The sequence below is a fragment of the Leopardus geoffroyi genome, chromosome A1, assembly GCF_018350155.1.
Source record: "Leopardus geoffroyi isolate Oge1 chromosome A1, O.geoffroyi_Oge1_pat1.0, whole genome shotgun sequence".
NCBI lineage: Eukaryota > Metazoa > Chordata > Mammalia > Carnivora > Felidae > Leopardus > Leopardus geoffroyi.
Genome location: NC_059326.1, coordinates 197,189,621 through 197,213,445, shown reverse-complemented (window position 1 = coordinate 197,213,445; position 23,825 = coordinate 197,189,621). Strand labels below are relative to the sequence as shown.

The 23,825-nt window shown below is 56.8% G+C and overlaps 1 long non-coding RNA gene across 3 annotated transcripts; it reads left to right on the top strand.

The window, feature by feature from the left end:
- The first annotated feature begins 981 nt into the window (after positions 1 to 981).
- LOC123576549 lies at positions 982 to 23,403 on the top strand. 3 transcript variants are annotated; one of them, XR_006701482.1, is made up of 4 exons: positions 982 to 1,427; positions 11,788 to 12,026; positions 13,842 to 13,964; positions 16,570 to 23,403. It is a non-coding gene; the product is annotated as an uncharacterized LOC123576549 (long non-coding RNA). The 3 variants fall into 3 exon arrangements; XR_006701480.1 differs by lacking the exon at positions 11,788 to 12,026 and having other exon boundaries at positions 1,191 to 1,427; XR_006701481.1 differs by lacking the exon at positions 982 to 1,427 and having other exon boundaries at positions 10,675 to 12,026.
- The last annotated feature ends 422 nt before the right edge of the window (positions 23,404 to 23,825 follow it).

Below are 23,825 nucleotides of genomic sequence, written 5' to 3'. Positions count from 1 at the left end.
TCATCAAGTACTGTTTCTTGCCCCATTCCACAGAGGAGGAAAGTGAAGTTCGTAGATGCTAAATTACTTCCCCAAGCTCCCTCCCACAGCCCCCTTGGGAAACAGCAGAGGTGGTGCTGGGCGTAGTCTGAGTCTGATTCCAGAGTCTCTGCCTGACCCTGTCCCCCAAGACTGCAGGTGCCATGCGGCCCTCGTGGCAGCACTGCAAGGCAGGCTTTACTATCCCATTTCACAGAGGCGCAAGGGGAATAGTAGAGTAGTGCAGCGGCCAGGCAAAGCCTCCCCCAGAGGTAACTTTTAAGCTGAGACCAGCTGTTGGGGAAGGAGCCAGCTGCGGGAAATTCTGGGTAGAGGGTACTTCTGGCAGAGAGCTGTAAGTGCAAAGGCCCTGAGGCATGAAAAATGTTAAGGACTCTATAGGAAGCCTAATGAGAAAGAAGGAGCATACTGGTGAGAGAAGGGCATTTATGACCACTAGGACAGTGGGGAGAGAGCATCCCAGCAGGGAAACCCTGGATTCAGGCTCTACACCATCACCGCCTCCCGTGTGACAGGACAGGCCCTTCCCCTCTGGGGCCCGGGACCTCCTTTGCACAACCATGGGGTTGGCCTATCAGGGCCCCGGCTTTCTGGAGAGGGAATTTACTTCCTCCTGGTCCCCTGTCCCCTGCCATTCCTACCAGACCCTGGACCTCAGGAACCAGGACTGGTGTCTTCCCCACCGGGGGTTCCCAGAAAAATCTCAGAACTCCCTCTCCAGTCCTGGGGCACTGGAGTGGGGAAAGAGGAAGGAAATTCTCACACACAGCAAGCTCCCAGGGAGTTTGCTCGTGTTCCCAGGCTGACAACTGGCAAGTCTCAGAACTCCGTCCCCCTTCCTCCTCCTCCTCCTCCTCCTCCTCCTCCTCCTCCTCTCCCTGCCTCCCTCTCTCCCGCGCCCCCCCCCCTTCTCTGGCTTAATGACTTCCACATGGGCTCTGGCAGCTGGAGCCAAGCCTCCCAGCATTGTCTGAAATCTCCAAATTTAGAAGAAATATGAAAATTGTCAACCACTCCTTCCTTAGGGGGTAAAAGCAACATTCGGCACCGGGGGCAGGTCAAGGCGAGGCGGTCACGTGGCAGGCGCCCGGGCCAATGGGGGGCCCCGGGAGGACTCAGCACCCGCCTCACCCCAATACCAGGCTCGCCTCTTCAGCTCATATAAGGTAAAAGGCAGAGGGCCCCTCTGTGGCCAAGGAGCAGCGGGCAAGGGGCTAAGGGGAGGGGGGCCCAGTGCCAGCCGTTTAAAAATGCCCCGTGGCGGTAAGGGGTGCCAGAGGCCCGGTCAAGTTAGTTGAGAAGCAGTGACGCCCCCAACCGTCCCCTAAATGGGCTGCCCCCCGTGTCCGGGCCACAAGGAGCCACACCTGGACCAGACCCCGGGAGAGGTAAGAACCAGTGGCAGACATGGCGTCTGCGAATCGGGGGGCATCTGTGGCATCCGCCGCAGGGGCATGCTGTATCCAGGGGTCTGGTCCTTGCTCTCTCACTAACCTGCTCTGCGCTTCCACCTTTCCGGGCCTCAGTTTCCCCATCCGTCCAGGGGCTGGACTGGATGATCTCTAAGTGCCCACCCTGCCCTGACCGGATGGGCGGGGTCTGTGGTCCAGTTGGCCCGGAGGGCTCTGTGGCTGTGGTTAAGTGGGGGGTGGGAGCAGAGGGAGCGGTCGGCGTTCGTGTCCTGCCGGCCCTGGGCCCATCTCCCCGGCTTCTCTGGAGACACTGCTGCTTCCTTGCTCTGGGAGGTTTGATTTCACAGCTCCAAAAGCCTGGGGCTCCTGGCAAGGAAAGCTGTTTTCAAATAATGGTTTCAAGAAGCAAAGCCGAGGCGAAGCTATGTCAGTGCAGGCTCCAGCAGACCGGCAGAGGGGCGGGGAAGGCCAGGGTGCTGGCTGGGGGCTGGGGACGTGGGCTCCAGTCCCAGCTCTGCCTCTCACTGCCTGGCCCTGTGGCCCTGGGCGGGCACCCTACCCTCTCTGGGCTGCAGTTTCCCATCCGTACCACGAAACCGTGGGACAACAAGGTCTCCGTGCAGGATGTGGCTTCTGGAACCCTACTGCAGCCTAAAGGGCAGCCAGTGCCGGAAGTCCCCCGCCCCCCACCCGAGTCCCTGAGCTGAGAGTCCACGCAGATGCCTGAAGCCCATGGGAGCGTTCAGAGGTTGAGCCTCAAGTGGCGGAAAGGAGCCGAAGGGTCTCCGACTGTAGGTTTGGCCAGGGGAGGGCCAGCCCACAGCCCCGAGGCCTCAGGATGAGCTTGGCCCTGTTGCAGCCTCTGGTGGGGAAGGGGCTGATCTCTGGACCAGGGGGTACAGGGCCTCGGGGTGCCATGAGGACCAAACACACAGCAGAGGGTTTCAGGAGGGATGACGCGGGGTGGTGGGGGCCTCGGAGGAAGGCAGCAGACATGCGAGGCAGGGCTGTGCAGGGGCAGAGGCCTGGGATCGGCACCGGAAGGTGTGCAGGCAGTATCACTCTTCTGAGTATGCTCTGACCACATCTGGGGCCCAGAGTGGACACAACCCTCCAACACCAGCCTGCCCGCCACCTTCGCTTGCCTCACTCTGGTCACATAAGACCTGAGGCCATAATGGTCCCAAAGGAGACTCTGGAATCCAACTGCCTGGGTCCAATCCTGGCTCTTTTACTTCCCAGACGCGTGACCCTGGGTGAGTCACTTGCTATCCCCAAGCCTCAGCTTCCTCCTCTATGAAATGAGTATGGTTCTGATGTCACTTGGTTGTCGTGAAGAGAGAGGGACACAGGCACCCAAGAGCAGGGTAAATGGGGCTGGTGTCATGTTACCACCGGACCCTACTCCTCTCAAGGGGCAAGATGACCTTAGCTCTGTTTAGAGAAAAGTGGGAAGGAAACTCAGATAGGGAGCACTCAGGGAGCACTCAGAGTTGCTGAAGAGAGAAGGTACAGCTGGTATGAGTTCAAAGGCCAGAGGTTAAGCCGTCGGTGGGGCCCCCAGGAATCTGCATTTCAAGCTCCTGGGGGGAGTTCCCACACATGTAGAGTTTTGTGGGGTTTTTTTATTTTTATTTTTTAATTTATTTATTTTTGAGACAGAGAGAGAGCATGAACAGGGGAGGGTCAGAGAGAGGGAGACACAGAATTCGAAACAGGCTCCAGGCTCTGAGCTGTCAGCACAGAGCCCGACGCGGGGCTCGAACTCACGGACCGCGAGATCATGACCTGAGCCAAAGTCGGACGCTTACCGACTGAGCCACCCAGGCGCCCCTGTAGAGTTTTAAGAATGCTGTGAGGCCAAGCAGCCGAGACCCTCACAAACACAGCTGAGGGAACTGGATCCAGTAAGAGAGCACTGCTCTAGGTCATGCAGAGAGCCGATGACAGGGCTAGAACAGAAGCAGCCGGCCTCCCGAATCCCGGACTCCATGGTGGTGGCGCAGATACGAGAATTATATTGCGATTGCCGTGGTCCAGCCATTACCTAAGGTCTTTACATGAAACAATTCACTAAATCATCACAACAACCCTGTGAGGTAGGCGCGATTATGATTCCCATTGGACAGATGAAGAAAGTGAGTCATGGAGGCTAAGTGACTTGCCTAAGGTCACCTAGCTCGCGAATTGTTAAGGCTGGACATGTATTGTGCTACCTGCCCCAGCTGCTCTCTCCCCCGGGGCCTCCCACCCCCTGCCCCTCGGCCATTCCACCCCAGAACTTCCTGCTGACCCTCCAATGTGGGGGTGACCTCGTGAATATACATGGAGGACTTCCTGGGAGGCCAGGTACCAGGCGGAATCACTTGTAGTATCATTTAATCCTCCCAGGATTACCCAGAGGCAGGAATCAGCATCATTTCGTTATCCCTAATTTATAGAGTAGGAAACCGCTGGAGCTCACCCAAGGTCACACAACTAGGAAAGTGGCAGAAGGGATTTGAACCTAGTCCGCAGCTCCAAAGTACACGCTCTTGGCTTGCCCACCACAACACCTCGAAGCAGTGAGGAGGGATCCCATTTCAGAGAGGAGATTGGCTAAGACGGTGATCTCGCCAGAACTTGAAGCCAAGTGTTCTAGTTAGTTTCAAAGCCACTGTTTTTTCCTCAGCCCCACGGCTGCCCCAGGATAGAAAGGACTTTGTCCCGACTCGCTAAGAGCCACACTGCAGCTCTCTGGGCAAAATCAGCCCTTTCCCAGAGTGGCCAGTTGTGGGAAAGAGCTGACACACATCGCTCTGGGGAATAGAAAGTTCCAGGCCCAGTGTCACCGCGAACCCTCAGGGCTGTATCTGATTCCCCATGCGAGCCCTGAGGAGCTAGGGAGATGGTCTCCGAGGTCCTCACCGCTGGGCTATTCCTGGGTCCTGCCTCAACCACTGTCTTCCAAGTGAATAGTCCCCAGGGCACAGGGCCGCGGGGTCGTGCAAAAAACTGTGATGAAGGCTTTTTCTGATGGTTGCTATTATGACTACGTTTGTCCATGTCTCCTGGTGCCTGTGAGCCGGAGTCTCTCTGGAATTTATACCTTGAGAGAGAGATTGCTGGAGTCTGGCCTACATGCCTGGTCAACTTTACAGGAGAGCACTGGCTTGTCCTCCAAAGTGGCTGAATCAAGTTGCACTCCTACCAGTTGCATACAAGCATCCCCCGCCTTCACAACACTTAAAATGGTTGGATTTCTTTTTCTTTTCTTTTCTTTTGTTTTTTTTTTTTTTTTTTGAGAAAGAGGAAGAGCGTGAGCAGGGGAGGGGCGGCGCGGAGCCCGACACAGGGCTCGATCTCACAATCACGGGATCGTGACCTGAGCTGAAATCAAGAGGGGAGGCTTGACAGACTGAGCCACCAGGCGCCCCCTAGAGTTTACTTTAAAAAAAAAAAAAAAAAGGATGAAAGGAGAGAAACAAAACTGCTGCTCGCCGCTCCGCTCGCTGTCCACATGGGTGTCTAGAAGGCGGCCTTCCATGCGCCAAGCCGCAGAGCACCCTGGAGGCCCTGGGGCAGGATGAGCACTGCTCACGCGGCCTTCCCCCGGCCCAGCGGTGTGAGGCAGCTACGTTCCAACCAGAGGCCGCCTGCCCGATCATCTGCAGGAATTTGGGGGAAAGAGCCCACGGGGACTGCCATCTCCGGACAGCCTGTCTAGACAGGCCCCACGGGACTTCACCACACATACGAGGGCCACAGAGGCGGCTCCCTCCCCGCTTGCAAAAGCGACTTATTGGCAGCCATGCTTCTCCACCAGAAACCTTTTCTCCAATTCAAAACCCGCCTTAGCGCACAGCATGAATCACCTATTCCCATGGCCCGTGGAGACCAACTCATCCAGGCCCCTTTTGTCCAGATGAGGAAACCGAGGCCAACTCCTGAGCGAAGGGGTTTTCAGAGGTGGGGTGATACTCTTTGCCCAGGTGAAGAGGGGACTGGGATTGGGCGGGGGGATCAGACGGCTGCCAGAACAGGGCTAAAATACAAGAGGCTGGTGGGGGGCGCCTGGGTGGCACGGTCAGTTAAGCCTCCAACTTCGGCTCAGGTCGTGATCTCACGGTTCATGAGTTCGAGCCCCGCGTCGGGCTCTGTGCTGACAGCTCAGAGCCTGGAGCCTGCTTTGGATTCTGTGTCTCCCTCTCTCTCTCTCTCTGCCCCTCTCCCGCTCACACTCTGTCTCTCTCTCTCTCTCTCTTTCAAAATAAACATTAAAAAAAAGAAAGATGCAAGAGGCTGGTGGTTAAAGGTGCCGAATGGCAGTCAGGCTGCCTGGGTTTGAATTCCAGATCTTTCTCGTAGCATCTGTGTGACAGGGGGTGTGATAAGAATTCCTGTCTCCTCAGGTTACTGAGTTGCCTGGATTAAACGGGCTCAAACGCATGAGGCCCTCAGATCAGTGACCGGGCACAGAGCAAGTGGTCAGTAGCAAATAACTGCTAAAATGTGCTAGCAGCCGTCCGGCTCGCCCACACAGGGTCTGCTCCAGGACCCCCAGGGCATGCCTGAAACCGCAGGGGGCGCTGAACCCTGTACATATTGTGTTTCTCCTATGCACACCTACCAGTGACAAAGTTTACCTTAGAAGTTAGCCACAGTAAGACGTTAACAATAACTAATAACACAGACCAATTACAGCAACGTATCGTAATAAAACTTCTGTGAGGGTGGCGTCTCTCTCAAAATATCTTATCGTACTGCACTCACTCTCTTTGTGATGATGTGAGAGGGGAAAGTGCCTACCTGATGACACAGGCGCTGTGACACAGCGTTAGGCTGACCTTCTGAGGCGACTTCGGAAGGCGGGTCACCTGCTTCTGCACGGACCGCCATTGAGCGCGGGTAACTGGAACCATTGTACTCAAGGCAGCTTCTTTGGGAGGGAAGGAGGCGCCGTAGTGGGCTCCAACTCTTCCTTCCCTCGGGGGGATACACTGCCCTTGTTCTTGCAAAAACACCAACTGCCGCCTGCCGAGTCTTCCCAGGCGCCCGGCCCTTGGCCCCTCTCTGGGGTCCCAGAGGCTCAGAGAGAGGTAGTCATTTGCCTGAAGTCACACAGCTCGTAAGAGGCCAAGCTGGAGCTCAGACCCAGGTCTGGCTGGCTCCAGGACCCCGTGCCCATAGCTCCAGCGCCGCCCCACTGAGTCAGTGAGCGAGAGTTGGCCTGCCCAATAGGACCGACTAGGCATTTGGAAAGGGGACCGTTTGAAGCCTGGTGCCTCCTTCTAGATTAAGTATTGTTATGCTGAGGGGATAGATGGAGCTCCCCTTACCCCACCCCCATCCTCCCCCCCTCTCCATCCACACACTTGCTCAAGGGCAAAAATGCAAACCTTGGCCAAACCATCCTTCTGGCCAATAAGCACCCTGTAGTGTGGACCGAGTACCCTTGGGGGGGCCCATCAGTTCTGGGTGCCCCTCACCCAGCACCACCCAGCAGAGATTGGAGGAGGGGGCAGTGAGCCAGACCAAGGCTGGAAGAAGCAGCCTCACCTCAGCCCTCCCTGAGCACCCGTATGGGCCGCAAGCCTAGGTCCCTTCCTGAATGGCCCTCCTCTGCCCCAAGCCATGCTTCCAGGGAGAAGGAGAAGCCCCGAACTGGGAAACACACTGGCCCCAGTGACCTTAACAGGGACACTGCTCAGCTGCCACTAGCTTCCACCCCATACCATCTTTTTCCTCCTCCTCCTCCTCCTCCTCCCTCTCCTCCTCCTTCTCTTCCTCCTTCTCCTCCCCCCTCCTCTCCTCCTCCTCCTCCACTTCTTCCTCCTCCTCTTCTTCATTCGGCAAACAAGGATGGGGCTGAAGTGTCCAGAGGGAGGCTGCCGCCTCAGGATGGCATCTGTAACAGCCAGGGCACCACCCCTAGCTGGTCTGCCAGGCTCAGAGGCCACTGGCCTGTCTCCCCGGAGCCTGCCAGACCTCAGGCATGTGACCTGACAACCCCACTGAGTCCAGGGGTGTCGGCTGAGATAAGCTGGGGCAAGATGGCGATAAAGGGAACGAATCAGGCTAGGACTCGGACCCCAGCTCTGCAGCTAACACACTGGGTGAAGTTCCGCTGTCCCTCCGGGCCCTTTAGGCTGTGATGCTCCGTGATTTGGGCTGGAAGGGAGATCGCTTGGGTCATCCCATGTGTAGGGGTGGAGTAGGGGTGGTCAGAGCAGCATGGCGTGCTCTGGATAGACAGCGAAGAGAAGGGAAGGTTTTCCAGGTAGAGAGTTCTGTGTGCGAAGGTATGGAGGCGGGACTAGGAGGGCATTTTCAGAACAGCAAACGCATTTGACCGGAACGGAGCGTAGGTCTAAAGCCGTGTGAGATCTGAGGCTGGAGAAGTGGGGAAGGTTGGATGGCGAAGCGGCCTTAATAGCCTGCAACCAAAATGCCATTAAGTGGTAGATGTCCTTCTTGGTATCTGTCTCGGGAGGGAGTCCCTTTCTTTATTTAGCCTGCTTGTATCCTTTCCCCAACACCGTCAGGCCAAGAGCCCCAGCTCAGGGGAGAGCCCTGGGAATTCGGCATTAGTGACTCTGAGATATCAAATAATGGGATAGGAGACCTTGGGTGGGATTAGGAAGGGTAGGGAGCCCGAGAGCTGTAGTCGCCATGTTTAAACCTCTGAGGAGCTTTCTAGGGAACAGACACTTGTTCTTTGTAACCTTAAAGGACAGGACATGCAGTCCCAGAGGGGCAGGTGTCAGTAGGAATATTAGGAAGGACTCTCCAAGAGTCTGTCCAAAGAGAGATGAGGTGATTGAGCTCCCCGTCCCCAGAGGTATGCAAGCTTAACACGGACACTGTGGAGAGAAATCAAGTTAGAAGAGTTTGAGCCTCGTGGCCTTTCCCACCACCAGCCTGGAACTTCACATCACAGCCCTGGCTGCCTTGGGACTGAACTCCCCTGCTGCCTGGATGTCAGATTCCCAGCTAGGCATGACATCAGTTCTGCCCTGACTTCACAAGGGCCCTCTGGGGACCCTCCTCCCCTCCACTTCCTTTTACCCCACTGCTGCTTTTCATCCTTCCCAGGGAACCCACCGGGCCTGACCAGGGAGACCTGGAGCCTGCTTGTAAGACTGGGTCTCCAGGGAGCATTCAGCCGATGGCCTTCCACCCCAGCAAGAATGAGGCAGAGGGGGCTCGGGTCCCTGGGAGCTCTGTTCACACGCCCCGAGAGTCTACATGGAAATTCCAGGAGGGTCACAGGGAAGCTTCCAATTTAGAACAAGATGCTTTATTTTTGTCCCTATTTCTTTCCTGTCCCTCTTTTCCCTTAGCAGTGGGTGGGGGTGTCACAGGAGGCTGTAAGAGGAAAGCAAGCCTCTTTGGGCTGAGTCACAGAAAGGCTGGGTGTGCAGAGATGGGCCGTGGGCAGATAGGAAGGGGAACCACACAGGGCAGCCGTGTGGGAAAGAGTAGAAGCCAGGGCAGAGCCATGGGGACAGCCAGGCCTCGGCAGTGACACCAGAGCTCCGTGAGTTCTGGGTTCAGGCTGGGGTCAGATAATCAGCCCGGGTTCAGGATTGGGGTTCCCAGGAACCTTGGGCACCGGGTCCCCACCTCAATGGACTATAAAGCTACAGAGTAGTACTGAATCCTTCTCGCTCACCCTGGCGATCCTAGCAGATGCTTAGTCATCATTCCTGGTGTTGAATTTTAAACTCATAGTGTCATTATCCTGTTAGAGCGAAAAGGGACCTAACAAGAGCGTGTTATAGATGTGGAACCTTGAGGCCAACAGCGGGGTGGGGTGGGGGAGGGACTTGCCCAAGATGACACTGCCAGGGTGGCCGCCTAGCCCAGTGCATCCTTCTTTGCCTCTTCCCTGCCTGTATCCAGAGATGGAAGCTACGATATGGTCCTCAAAGCCAAGGGAAGGGGACAGAAAAGAGGCAGGTGCCCCCCCAGGACATAACTATCCCCAAGAAGTAGTCAAAAGATGACGGTGTATCTTGAGTTCTAACTGCTCTGCTCAGGAACGCTCTTTTCCTGCCCAGAGATAGTCCCTCACGTTGTCAGCTGCTGCAGACGGGAGGCCTCCTGCAGAGGAAAGAGCCCAAGGCTGGGAGGGGAAGCCCTTGGTTCTATTCTTGGCTCTGCCTCAACCCTCCATATGACCTTGAGCATGACCATGAGTATGAGGTCTTTTCTGGCCTCAGTGTGTTCAGAGCGGGGCTGGACCCAACCAGCTTAAACAGTCAGAGATTCCACCCATGATCTGCCTCAGTCTCCCCTCCTCTCTCCCTGTCTCGATCCATCTAAGCTTTTGCCTGAGCACAGGAAGTCAGCGAGGACAAAAACAGCAACCTGTAGATTCCCCTCTACTGGGAGCAGTATCCTCTATGCCCAAGCTCTGCTGTCCAGCCTCGGAATTCCCAGAGAGGCAAGAAGCTGGAACGGCCCTGAAGATCACCCCAGTGGGGGAATCAGAGACCAGAGAGGTTCAGCATATTGCTCAAGGTTACACAGCAAACCACGTGCAAATGGGAAGTGGGCCCTTGGGTCCCCCGATGCCCAGACCAGTTCTCTCTCCACTAACCACGCTGCCCTTTAGAGTAATGGGCATGTTAGCCATCCACATGTGAGCCTGGGATCTATTTACCTTGACACCTCAAACGTCCACACAGTCTCTTTCCCTCTCTGGGATGCAGTTTCTTCTAAAAACAGGGAGATGGCGTGGACCAGATGTTTCTCTAAGGTCTTGCACTCCATCACTGGGGCTCTACCAGGACCCCAGGGCTTTCCAGTGTGGCCACCCCAGCCCTCTCTTCACAGACGATGGAGCTACCCTCTCCCACTCCCCCCAACCGGCCAGGACATCCCACCAAGTCACAGACCTCACCCAGACTGTCCCACCCTGGACCCCAGAGCTGGGCCTCATCCAGAACTACAGGCTCCTGGCCCAGCTGCCCCTCTGGGGATCTGAATTTTTCTTACCATAAAAGGGCAAGCGTGCCTCTCTCCCCGTCCCTGCTGCCAGCCCCGCTGGGGGAAAGGCTGAGCTATTTTTAGAAAACTCAAGGGTTTGCTCCTGGACTTGAGATGCAGCTTGTCGGAGCCTGCAGCCCCGGGGAGCCCCTTCCCCATCTCCCTCGCCCGCCTTCTCTCCCTCTGCCCCTCTTCTCACCCCTCACCCCCTCTTCACTCACTTTCTTCCTCGCCCTGCCTCTCTCCCTCTTGCCCTTCGGTCAATGACTCCTCCTTCTTCCTCCCCGTCTCCTGTCTCTTCTCCCCCATCTCATACACAGCTCCCCTCCCCCCCCATCCCCTCCTTCAGATCCGGCTTTTGGAAGATGGAGAAAGTAACACATCTTCACCCCCATCCCCTTCTTAAACACTATTTACAACATAAATTCCAAACATCCGCCATCTGGTTCTAGGAAGGGCCAAAAGATATTTAGAAAAGGAAGTCATGATTATTCCATCTTCAAAGCCAAAGGAACTTAAAGGCCCCCTCTCTCCCGCCTCCCTCCCAGGGCCTCTTTGTTAAGATCTAACAGATTAGGATCCCTCCGTGAGTAGAAAGAGCCAGTCCCAGCTGGGACTCTGACTGCATCACTTTGAGCGGGTTGCTTCTCCTCTCCGTACCTCGGTTTTCCTCATCCGAGCAATGGGCGCGAGACGAGGTTGCCTCCAGCACTAACGTTCTGAGACTTTGAGTCCTGCTGCAGAAAACCCACCTGGCCCAGGTCCCTGTGGCCTGCTCTGGGCTGAGCATAGGGTGGGCTAGTGGGGGAAGCGAGTCAGAGCCAGTGGGGGAGTTCCAGCCTCAACCTTCGGTGCCCCTTCTCTCTCACTCCGTGGAGATCCATGCAGACCATCCACCTTCCATCACACTGACACTAACACCAAGGGGATGGGCTGGGGTCAAGCCATCCCCCCAGTGGGATACCATGGAGTCCGGTCCCCTCCCCACCACATCACAATGAGGCCCAGAGAGGGAAAGGCTCTTTCCACAATCACACCGCGTGTCCACAGGTGACCTGGATTCTAACCGGCTGCTCTTCCCATCCAGCACGCTCCAGAAGAAACCAGCATTTGTAGTATCCAGAGAACGTCGCTCAGAGCCAGCAAACCGGGACCCTGGAGGCCCCACTTCTTTGCAAAGTGGACAGGGCAGAAGGGAGAACTAATCCCTTTACTGCGGTTGGTTGGTTTTAAACAGACAGCACGCTAGGGAGAAGTACAAGAGGCATAACGAAAATGGAAAGTCTCCCTGCTTCTGGAGATGTGCACCTTTGCCGGGGTCCGCACACCTCCGTTTGCTCTGCAAATGCTTCTTTGCCCACAGCCCCGTTTCCACCTCAGTGAACACAGGCCTGACGAAACGCCGTGAGACACTCACCCAGGCTGTCGCTCTATAAAAATGGCGCCGGGGATAGTCGGGTCTCACGGGGCAGCCGTGAAAACGCGTGTTGGGCTGGCCGAAGCCCATCCTGAGCCTGACGCTCACCGGCCGTGTGACCTTGAGGGAGCGCTATGACCTCTGCGAGCCTCAGTTTCTCCGTCTGGAAAATGGGAGTGAAAACGGTACGCAACTCCTCTACGTGATTGTGAGAAAGCCAGTGCAAAGCACTTAGCGAGTGTGGGGCGCATCGAAAGCTCTTGTTAGGATCACAGCAGGTCCCGGCGTAAGTGGGTGGTGGCTGCTGTAACTGTCACTGTGTGTCCCTGCCTTTGTTCTCACTGGAAGGTCACGGTGAATGGGAAGCACGGGGGTCCTCTAGCCCCCAGCCTCCCGGGGCCTGAACACCAGGCTTGGTATTAGGGGCCAGGCAGGTGGAACCCCCTTCCTCTCCCTCTCTTCCTCCATCACTCTCAGTTCAGCCTCAAACTGCATTCCCAGGGCTTGCTCAAAAGTCCCCAGCAGCAGCCTTCCCTGGGGAGGAAGTAGGGAGCGTGTGAGGCTAGTGAACTCAGCTGGGGTGTCAAGGGGGTGGGAGGGCGCCCTGGGAAACAGAGGCCCGGAGAAGCCGCATCACAGAGGGGACATGGAAAGGGGCCCCACGTGGTGGCTCCCACCCCAGCATCCACATCTTCTCTGGATGCCTCTCTGGACCTTTGCCCCCATCCTTCCTGCTTCCCTCCCTCCCAAGCCTATGCCTCACTGTGGGTCCAGCCCCGGGCTCATAATGGAAATGCAGCCATGTATGTGGGCTCCCTACATGCCAGCAACTGCGCCCGCACTTGACACGGACCTCAGCTGACCTTCACGAACAAGCCTGAGGTCGGGGACCAAGTTCAGAGAGGTGAAGCCACCAGCTCTTGGTCACACAGCTAGAAAGAGCTAGGGGGAGGTTCAGTGCAGACCTGCCTGGCTGCAGGGCCGGGGTTCTCTGTTCTTTGCAAACGTATGGTGGAAATCCCAGGACCCTGGAGTCCAAGGAGGACACAGGCTGCAATACGTGTACATGCGTGAGGGAGCAGGGAAGGGGAGCTGAGGGCAAGGAAGCCCCTCCAGGGGGACCCGGCTGTGGGCACGGTTTCCTGTGCTTGCGAGGAGCTTCGAGCTCAGCTCTCTCCCGCTGTGGTGCCATCTGGCTCCCAGATGTGGCCCATTCCCAGGCCCTCGTGTTTCTCGGAAGTGAGCAAAGCCAGCAGAGGGCACAGCGGCTTTTGCAGTGACCGTAACGATGTGAGCTTTGTTTCGGGGTCATCCGGCAGGCCGCTGCTCAGGCTGGATGGAGCGTGAGCCGCCCTGGGTTCAAGCTTCCCTCTGATTCTTGCCAGTGGATGACGCTGGGCACACTGCAGAGCCACTGAGAACCTCGGTTAAGCGGGGAAGTTACTCCTACCGCTGGCGGAGGTGGTACCTTCAGTTATGGAAGGAAGCACTTTGCAGGGTGAAAGCCTTGTGCGGCTGGAAGCGGTCACGGGCGGCCCCAGGGCTGTCCCCTCGGCCTTGGCCACCGTGGTAACCCAAAGTTTGGACCTACCCCTAAATGGCTGCTTTCTGACGTCTGAGGCCGGAGGTGGAGCCATTGGTCAGAGGGTCCTCTGGGAAACTTTCTTCCAGACCCATTGTTTCGCGTTGGGGCCTTAGTGTGCTGGGAAGGGACCGTGACCCCTGCTGCTCTTGGAGCTTAGAGCCGCTCAGAACGCTCCCTTGGAAAGCCGGGCAGGTAAAGTGGGGACAGTGGCTGCCTAGGGACTGAGGAGCAGGCTCTTTGGAGCGTGGAAGATCCTAACAGCCTCAGCCTCAGACTTCTGGGGACCCAGCAGGAGGCCAGGCCCATATTCAGTCCCTCAGAGCCCGGAAGCCCAGTCAGGACCCACGGACGGCAGGGCTCTGGCCACAGGGCTCCCCAGCATCCTTCTGAAAGGCTGTATCTTTGTTTCTTTCAGGCAAGGGCACTGGCCGGTGGGAGCCAGTCTTGCAACGCTGACGTTGGACGAGCAAGCACCCCAGAGAGGGCCTCCTGAGGACCAGAGAGGAGGGCAGGCGGCAGAGGCCCTGAAAACAGAGCTGTGAGTGCCTCCCCCACGCCTTCCACAGCCCCAGCCCTGCCACTGGGGGCTCCCGCAACAGCCCTGCGCCCCAGGATACCTCCCCATCCCGACCCTCAGAATGACCAGGAAACCAGGCCTTGCACTGGGAAGAGTTGAAGGAAGGCCCTGCTGACGGAGGGGGTGCGGGCCATCAAAGCTGCTACATGTGGGCTGTAGGAGAAAAGAAGTGAAGTCAGAGAAGGGAAAACCAAGCCGGAGCTAGAAATCCACCCCACCCTACGCTCCCTACAAGTTAGCAACGAAAGCCTCTGCGCTACGGAGAACGACGCCTTGGGGGAGGACAGCAGAATTCCCTGGGAAGGAGTACACAGGGTCGGGCTCTAGAAGCAGACAGACCTGGGCGTGGTGAGCCTGGTGATAACCAGCTCACAGGGCCTCGAAAGGGTCTGTGAGGTCAGGCGTGTGCCCGCTGCTGGGCACACGGCGAAGCCCAAGAAACCGTCATAGCTTTCGTCCCTTCTACCTCATTCTTCAACACTCGCCAGCTTTCATTCCCCGCGGGTGGAGCAGGCAGGGGTGAGGTACCAGCTCCCTAAGGCAGGTAGAGACACGGAGGCAGAGAGAAGCCGAGGCGCTCACTCTCAGAGTGGCGTTCTGGCACCGGGTCTCAGGAGGGTTGGAAAAAGTGGACAAAGACCTGATGGCGGGAGAGGGGGAGGAGGCAGGGCTCCGGCAGGGAGCTGACGCTCCAGGACAGGTGACGAGGCCCAGGCCTGGCTTATATAACGCAGCACACCTGTTCACCTCTGCACACGCCCCATGCTCGTTTGTGCGAGCAAACGTGGGCCCCCGCACAGCACACACCCCCGGGCCCTCACTCGCTAGCCAATGAGCGTCAGAGCCCTGGCCTGAACAAATTGGATTAGGAGGGCTGCAGACACCTCTCCCCGCTCCTCCCCTCCCCGCCCCCCCCCCCCCCCCCCACTGTCCAGCTCCGACACTGAGCAGACTGCGGGGCGGCCAGCTGCTGTCCCTCGGCCACGCTGACAGTCTGTCCTCCGTCCTGGAGACCTGCCCCTGGGCCCCCAGGAAGAGGGCCGGGGGTCTGAGAGGATGCCGGGATGACGGATGGGCTGGCCCAAGAGCACACAGGATGTCGGTGCTTGTGCAAGGCTCGTCTCTGAGCTGTTCCCAGCAGCCCATCCCCTCCTCCCCTCCGACCTCCCTTCCCAAAGCCTCTCCCGTGATCACTGCCGCCAGGGCCCAGAGCCCCAGCTCCCAGCAGACCCATCCTCATCAGTCCCACAGCTGGGCGGGGCGAAAACTGGTCAGCCTGGGAGAAGATGCCCTGGGGACAAGACACAAGAGAGAGAGAAAAAGGAGCTTATGAACAGAGACAATGCCGATTTTAAAGGTGACATCTCAGTGCGTTCTCATGCATCGTTTTGTTCCATCATCAGAGTGGGCCTGGGAGTTGAGAGATTGTGCCCATAGCACAGATGTGACTACTGATGCCTGCTATTCAGGGATTCCACAGCTCCCCTTTCGTGAGCCCTGAGTCTGCTCCAGCCCCGAATGGGGTGCTGGGAACACCGAGATGAACGCCTTGGTGCGCCCATCGCTAAACAGGTCAGGCTCCTTTGGGCTTGGCCACTGGGCACTGGGGGCCCCCCGGTCTTCTGAGGGAGCGGCACCAGTAGATAGATGCCTTTTCCATATGGCACAGGTGAGCGTCTGAATATTACAGCGAGAACAGCCTTAGCAAGCAGCCCATTCCAAACACAGACCCTGAAGGCCGACAGCCCCAAGTTCAAACCCTGCCTTTCTAGCTGGAGAGCTGTAGTCCAGCTGGCCTCGCCAAGCCTGTTTTCCCTTCTGCGAAATGGAGGTACAGAAGCTCCCCTTCATGGGACTCACCGTGAGGATTAGTTAGTACTTTTCATACCCTCATTTGACACAGGGAGACACAGAGGTGGGAGAGGGAAAAGGCCTGGCCAAGGCCACAGTGCAAGTTGGGGATTAAGTCGGGACCAGGTAGAAACTCTCTTCCTCCACCCCTCATCCCAGTATAAATCCTCCCCACGGTGGGGGTGGGGGGTGGGGAGGGGGCTGGCTGGCTCAGTCCGTTAGGTTAAGCTTCTGACTTTGGCTCAGGTCACGATGTCACAGTTCGTGAGTTCGAGCCCTGCCTCAGGCCCTGTGCTGACAGCTCAGAGCCTGGAGCCTGCTTCGGATTCTGTGTCTCCCTCTCTCTCTGACCCTCCCCCGCTCACGCTCTCTCTCAAAAATGAATAAACATTAAAAAAAAAATCCTCCCCACGGGCTCCACCCCAAGTAGCCTAGAGGCCATGACAGGCGGCTAAGCAATAGAGGCAACTATGGAGACATATCCTGGGACCCACCCCGTACCTTCAGCCCTGCCGCAGCCTCGGCAGCACCAGAGGCCCAGGTGCCCAGCAGTGGCCCCCAGCCCTCAGTGGTGGTGGAGGGTGGGGGAGTGCAGTGACAGTGACGGCTCTGGCCCAGAGCAGCCTGCCCATATAAGGGAAGGAGCTGGGGAGGCCTCCTCACTTGGGCCTGGCGAGAAAACCCAGACAGCCACTGTTTATTTTCTCCTTCCCAGCCTCCCCGGAGCTTCCCAAGAAGACAGAGGCTCCCCCGGGCTGGGCTTGGCGACATTTCCTGAAGACAGTAGGGAGCAGTGAGGGGAAATTGGCCCGTTTCTGGGAGCAACGCCGCAGATTGCCAACAGCCGGCACCAGGTAAGAATCCGCCCGCTGTGAGTCTAAGGCCACCTGCTCAAGTGTTCCCCTTGGACACAGGGGAAAGGGAGCCACAGAGAGGGGAAGCCCGTGGGAGAAGTGACCACACTGGTAGAACTCAGGTCTCCCAAATGGCCCGCTGTCTCCTGACTGGGGACCAAGAGTAAGAAGGAGCCTCTGGTGGGGTAAGTGGAATAGGAGGGCTGTCGACCTCCTTCTCATCTGAAGGAGACCAGGGGTCAGGGCCAGCACTGTCTGCCTGCCGGACAAGTAACAAAGACTCAAGGGAAGAGTTCTTGGGCAAGAGGACACGCTTCCTGCATCTCTGCCCCTCCTCCCAGCCCACCACCTCCTCCTCCAGGAAGTCCTCCCAGCTCCCCCCCTGGGGCGGGAACGTCTTTGTCCTCTAAGACCTTGGCAGTCCTTTCTTAGGCTCTCCCTGGTGCCACTTGGATCTGTGCCCTATTCACCTTGCCAGGGACATTCTTCTTCCATTTCAGCCTGACTGCACTCCTCCAGGGCAAGGACATCAGTCCCACCTCCCCTCGGCACATAGAAGTCACCCTAGGCTTGCTGAATAGTGAGGTGAAATGGTGAGACCCTGTCTCAAACCCAAAGGATTGGTAAATTGGCCAAGGGAGGAGACATTCGGCACAGAGGTTAAGATGAGGGAGCCGGGGTTGGCTGTTCTGAGTTAGGAACCCAGCTCAGCTCCTAACTCCGTGGCCTTGGAAAATTCCCTTCTCACAGAGCCTTGGGGATACGAGGGGATTAGCACAATTAAAACAGTCAACAAATGACTGCTCTTATTACAGTCGGCAGCACTGTGATTTTCCTAGCTACAAGGAACAGAAGTACGCAGCCTATAGCCAGAGGAGAAGCAAACAGCTTCCCCCAAACGCTGCTCATGGAGCCCTGTCCCTGCATCACTTTCTCCCACGGGAACATGGGCCTGCCTCCCATCTACTTCCTGTTTCCATACGCAGGAGGGGGGCTGTCTCGGCCACAATATTCGGAGCCTAATGGGATGTGCGGAAACAGCCCGCGCCTCCCCTGGTTCGAGCCAGGCTGTGCCCACAGAACCATCTCCTCCCCGTCCCGGTCCCCTGCGTGGAGGTCACAACATACCCCTGCCGGCCTCACCAGCTGTCCTGAAGGTCCGGCGTCACGGGGCGCAGTTCCCCGAGCTGCGGTCACGCAGACGCCCCCTTTCGTATTTTTGCCACATCTGCAAACCGTCACAATAGTTTTACATTTAACACGAGTCACTGGCAATAGGTACGTACAAATCGCTACCGTTCATGAGAAACTCTAACACTGCTCGTGACGAGGAGATGAAGGTGAGAAAAATCAGAGCGAGCCCCAGGCCTTGTGATTACCGTCCCCCTGGTACGTGGCTTGCAAGGGCCTGGGCCTGAGGCCTGAGACCCGAGGGGAAGACGCAGGGACGCCAAAGGTGGGCAGCTGAAGGCTTCAGAAAGACTTGTGCAGCAAGGGACGTGGGAGGCTGGCTTTATCAGCTTGGTTCCCGGGGCCCTGGAAAGTTCACTTTGTCGGTACAGCCCCCGGCCCCCAGCTTCTTACTGAAAGCTTCAAGCTGTCAGGCCCGGCACGTTCTCTCGCAGGGCTGGTGGGAGAGTGGTGTGGACAGGCTGTGGGCTGCCCAGGACCCCGAAGGTGGGTTGTTGGAATCATTCCCCAGCTAAATGCAGTTTGGAAAGAGTTCCTACAGGAGAATTCCATATTAGAGAAAGGCATTTCTTTGGCTGGGAATACCTCAGGATGGGGCTGTCCCTCTCAGGAGGCCGTGGGGACTGAGCTGCTCCAAGTGGCAGACCAGAGAGAGAGACTCTTTTGATTCGGGCCAAATTTCAGATTTCTGATAGAGGCGCAGGAGATACTTTTTTTTTTTTTCTTTTTTGTAAGGAAGTGTGTGGTTTTTTGCTTTCTCCTAAGGAGAGGATACCCACTGCCTCCCCTCTTAAGCCTTCAGATATCTCTGAAAGTATACGTCATGCACCACATGTCGCCACATATCAAGGCCACCACAGTAGACATCCAGCAACGCAGGAAGGCCCTCTGGGGGTTCCCCGAGAACTTGGGGGGGCAGGAGGGACCGAGGGAGCTCTGCCTGCTCACTCAGAGGTTCCCACCCAAGCCCACTCTCAACAGAAAAACAACTTATCTCCGTGGCCATTCATTCATCCACCAAATGGCATTCCCTGGGGCCCAGTATCACGTACAAAGACCGCAGCAAGGCCCAAGGACACTCCTAAACCCACAAACGTGGGCGCTCTCCCCAGGGAACGGGATACTAGCCCAGTCAGGCCCAGGTGCTGTTTGCAGCCTGACCCCGGAAAGAAACAGATTGAGGAAAACAATTCAGCCATTCAACCAATGCTTAATGAGCATCTACACGGGGGAACCTACCTTCAGTGGTGAGCCCAGCCAGCCGGGTCCCTTCCCTCACAGGTGGGCCACACAGCCCACAAGTGGAGGAGGTCGGAAAAGAGAATTGCACACCACGTGTGACACAGGATTAGAAAGGGGACACAGCATGTGTGAGGACGTTGACCAGGGCGTCCTGATGTTTGAGGCGGTGGAGGAGGGCTTCCCAGAAAAAGCAGCCTTTTGAGTAGGCACGGAGCACTGGGAGAGGAGTCAGCAGGGGGCGTGAGGGGGAGCACCCCCCTGAGAGTCCAGAGGTGGTGGGCACCGGAGAAGAGGAAGAGGTCCTCGTGATCTTCGGTGAGGGTTTGGGAATTTAGCCGGAAGGAGGGTGAGCGCTTTCAGGCTCGTAAGCATGGAGGCGATAGGAGCGTTCCGGAAGGATGTCTGAGAAGGATGGCTGGGGAGTCGGGAGGAGCCGGAGCAGGAAGTCCACACAAGTACCCTGAAGGTGCCGTCTGGCTGGAATGAGCAGCGGGTAAAGGTGGGGATGGGGCCACCGTGTCGGGTGAGTCCAGGCTGCTCTGCAAAGACAGAAGCGGCCTGCCCAGAGCAGGGCTGGTGGGAGATGCGAGGGGCTAACGGAGAAGAGGTTTCTCTTGGGGGTGAGGACGTGGTCTAAAATTAATTGCGACAGTGGTGGCACAACTTTGTGAACATATCAAAAACCATTTTGTCGTACGTTTAAATTGGGGGGGGGGGGGTGCATGTGGATTACATCTCGACAAAGCTGGTTTAAAAAAAAAAAAAAGAAAAAGCGGGGCGCCTGGGTGGCTCAGTCGGTTGAGGGTCCGACTTCGGCTCAGGTCATGATCTCGCGGTCCGTGAGTTCGAGCCCCGCGTCGGGCTCCGTGCCGACGTGTCGCGGCCTGGAGCCTGCTTCGGATGCTGTCTCTCCCTCTCTCTCTCTCTCTCTCTCTCTCTCTGCCCCTCCCCCACTCGTGCTCTGTCTCTCAAAAGTGAATAAATGTTAAAAAAAAATTTTTTTAAAGAAAAGGGAGGGCGAGGGTGGATCGCCCTCGCAGAGGGCTCGGACGGGACGGGGGCGGGAGGCTCAGTGGGGGCACTTATGGCAGTGTCTGGCGGGGGGAGCCGCGGGCCCCCTCACGCCCCCTCTCCCGCCTAGGGTGGAGTGGCCGCCACGCGCCCCCGGCACCCAGCAGCGGCGCCCTGTCCCCCAGCCTGAGGTGCAGTGCTGCATCTCTGGTCAGTTGGGAGTCTGAGATGAAGCACTGTAGCTCGGGAAGGGAGAAGTTGTTCTGCAGCTGTCAGCCCGGAAGCCGTAAGTGGCCGCTGTGCTCGGGGCCACCAGGAAGGCTGGCAGTGTTTCCAGTCTCCATGCTGGCAGCTGCTTGTGCTGAGGAAGCTCCTGGACCCCAGGCCTGGCCGGGCCACTACCTGCTTCATGATTCGGGGCGAGTCCCGACCCCTCCGGGCGCCCCCGTTTGTCCAGCTGGAAGTGAGATGTTGGGGCATTCGGCGGTGGCCGTTATCCGGACAACCCCGCCTCTGCTTTCTGTCTCTGAGCCCATGGCACACACCTCTCATCAGTCAGGGCATCCTCTCTTGAGGAGTTCAGATGCGCCTTTCAAAATCCTTCCCAACACTAAGTCCTGGATAGCTACAGGCAATAACGCAGAGCTGAAACCCATTCATCCTGTGTGGACTGGACGGACAATTCCTAAAAACCCTTGCAGAAAGACCAAAGTCCCGAGCTTTGACTCAGACGCCTCATCCTTTGAGTGCCTAACCTTGGCTCCAGGCAACGTCCGACCCGTCTCAGAGGCTTCAGGCAAGCATGGAACAGCAGAGGAGACTCTCTGGGCTAAGCACCATCTTATTGAACCTCCCAAGAAGCTTGGAAGGTGGCCAGTGTTACCGATCCCTTTTTACAGATGAGAAAACTGAGGCTCAGTTAAGCCGTTCCCCCGAGGCCACACGATGATCGTGTTAGTCAAGGTCGTAGCCTAATCTGTCCGCGTTCGGGGTCGTGTTCTTACCCGGTGCGTGTGATTTTGGAACCTGCGGGTGGGGGTGCGAGAGGAGGACATGATAAATAAACCTGGTCCTTCTCCTTACATCCTGGGTCACTTTCAGCAAAGACAGACCTAGCCGGTTTCCACTAATCCTATGGACTGCCTTACTCCACCCCTCCTCCCAAACTGTATCTGTCTCACCTTATCTGGGAGGTCCTCTCCTGTCCCATTTTACAGCTGAGGAAAGCTGAGGTTATGTGGTTTTGCTGGAGACGACCAGGGGAGGAAGTTGCTGGAGACTGAGAACCGGACCTGCCCAGGGTTTAGACTCAAACCCTCCCTCTGGCTGGAGACTCGGGAATACATACAGCCCCCCGTCAGTCATGGGCGGGGAGGAGGGGGACGGCTGGGATGCCAGATGGTTTCTGGTCAACAACACGGCCTTTGACTGTAGGGAAGGTACTTTCCAAGGGCACTCGAAGTTCCAGTCACTCCTTCTGGAGCAATCAGCCAGTCCTGCAATGCGTGGCATCCACACTGGCTTCTGCAGATGGGGCCAGAAGCCGAGGAAGACTCCCGCTGGTCCTTAGGGACGTGGCGGGGCCTTGGTGCTGAAGGCCCCTCTCTCACCTTGTCCTCACGGTCCAGTTTTCCCAGGAATCCCTTAGATGCTAAGATGGGGATTCCTGGAAATACTGTTCTTGAGGTCATGGTTTAGCAACTGGACTCACCTCCTTCCCACCCAGAGCTGTCCCCGTGGGACCTCAGCTCAAGCACAGGATGAGGCTCCAGGAGAAGGCGGTGCGCTGGAGGTAAGAGGGCTTGCACGCGGTGTTCTTGACCTTTAAGCTGCTTTTTCTTTCCATTTTGTCCGATTCGTAACATTCCTGTGAGGCTGGATGTGGGAACTTCACCACCGCTGTACTCTTGGGAAATCTGTCGCAGCACTCGGATGAGGAGTGTTTGAACCAGGTCGCCGTAAAGTACATGCTTCTCCAGGTCCTCACCCCTGCCCCTCACCCCACTTCCCAGGGTGCCCTGTGGCAGGGGCCACAAGAGGGCATCTACCTAATGGATAAACTAATGAACGGACGTGAATTTAACAGTTTATTAAATCAGTTAGAGAAACTAAAAACCATAAATCTTAGTTCCATTTGGAAAGCAACCACAGAAAAATGAAACTTTTTTCAATCAAAGCCCAGAAGACAAAAGGCCCAGAGCGCCCTCTTGTGGTGATACCTGTCTCTACTTACTCCGGGAACACTGGGACTCTCCCTCTCACACACACCCACACACACACACACACACACACACACACACCCTGTGAATGCATTAGCCCATCCATCACCTCATTACCTGTGACGCCTCCACCACTTAGAGCTTACTTCTGTAACCTGGCTTTGTCCTCAAAGCTCTCAGTTGTGGTTGGTGAGGCTGACAGGTGAAATGACCAGCCCAAGTTCACCCAGGCAGCCAAAGGCACAGCCAGAGTTGATTCCAAGTTCGGTGGCCCACGGCGAGTCCTTAGCCAAAAGCAAAAACTACAAAAAAATAAAAATAAAGAGAAGCTCTGTCTGAACAGACGCAGGGAATGCCAGTGAGCAAATGCCCGAGACGCAAGGCAGTCCAGGCGCTGCACTAGAACTTTCTGCAAATTCTTCCTAGTGCTTCTCAATGGAGTTGGTAGGGACAGTAGGTGCCGTGGCCCCAGAATCCTCACCTGCGGGTCTGATCCCTGTACTCCCGGGGACCGGGTGGCTCTCACCTGTGACCTGGCCTGTCTTCCCGGCAGGCCACATCCGAGACATTTAGGAAGGATGAGATCCCCTCCCCCTCATTCACAGACTGGAGCCGTCTGAGCACGGAGCTCGCTGACTCTCTCCTAGTAAATAATCGTAGCAACTCCCACTCATTGACTGTTGGCAATCTGCCAGGCACCATGTTAGACCCTTCACAGGCATTGTCTCACCCAGTCTCCCAACAACCCAGTGAGGAAGGTTCTGTCATTGACTCCATGTCACAGGCCAGGAAGGCAAGGCTCGGACAGGTTAAGAGACTCGCCCAAGATCACCCACCTGACACTGAGCTGGGAACCCACCACGTCTGTGTTTATAGTTTTAACCTGCCCTTGCCCCCTCTCTCCCACTGGCCTGCCCTACCAGGCAGGGCTGTCTCCCCAGGGCTTCCCCGGGGAGGGGGTAAGACAACCCTCCAGTGAGACCCAAGCGGTCGGTTCTGTGCCCCGTGATTCTAATAAAGTGCTGGACCCTCGACTTGTGCCCTGTTTCTTTCTTGGGAACACGGGGCGAGGGGGAGGAGGAGAAGGCGGGGAAGAAACCGACAGCCTGTTGCCATGTGTTTGGGCTGTCGCAGCAAAGTATCAGACTGGGGCAGCTACGACAAGAGAATTTTATCTTCTCGCAGTTCCGGAGGCTGGAAGCGGAAGATCAAGGCGTCAGCAAGGTTGGTTTCTTCTGGGGCCTCTCTCCTCGGCTTGTAGGTGGCCGTGTCTTCGCTCTGTGTGTGTGTCTGTGTCCTAATTTCCTCTTCTTATAAGCCAGTCATATTGGATCAGGGACCAACCAATGACCTCACATAACCTTAATTACCTCTTTATGATTTTTAATGTTTGCCTATTTATTTTGAGAGAGAAAAACAGAGCGCGAGCAGGGGAGGGGCAGACAGAGAGGGAG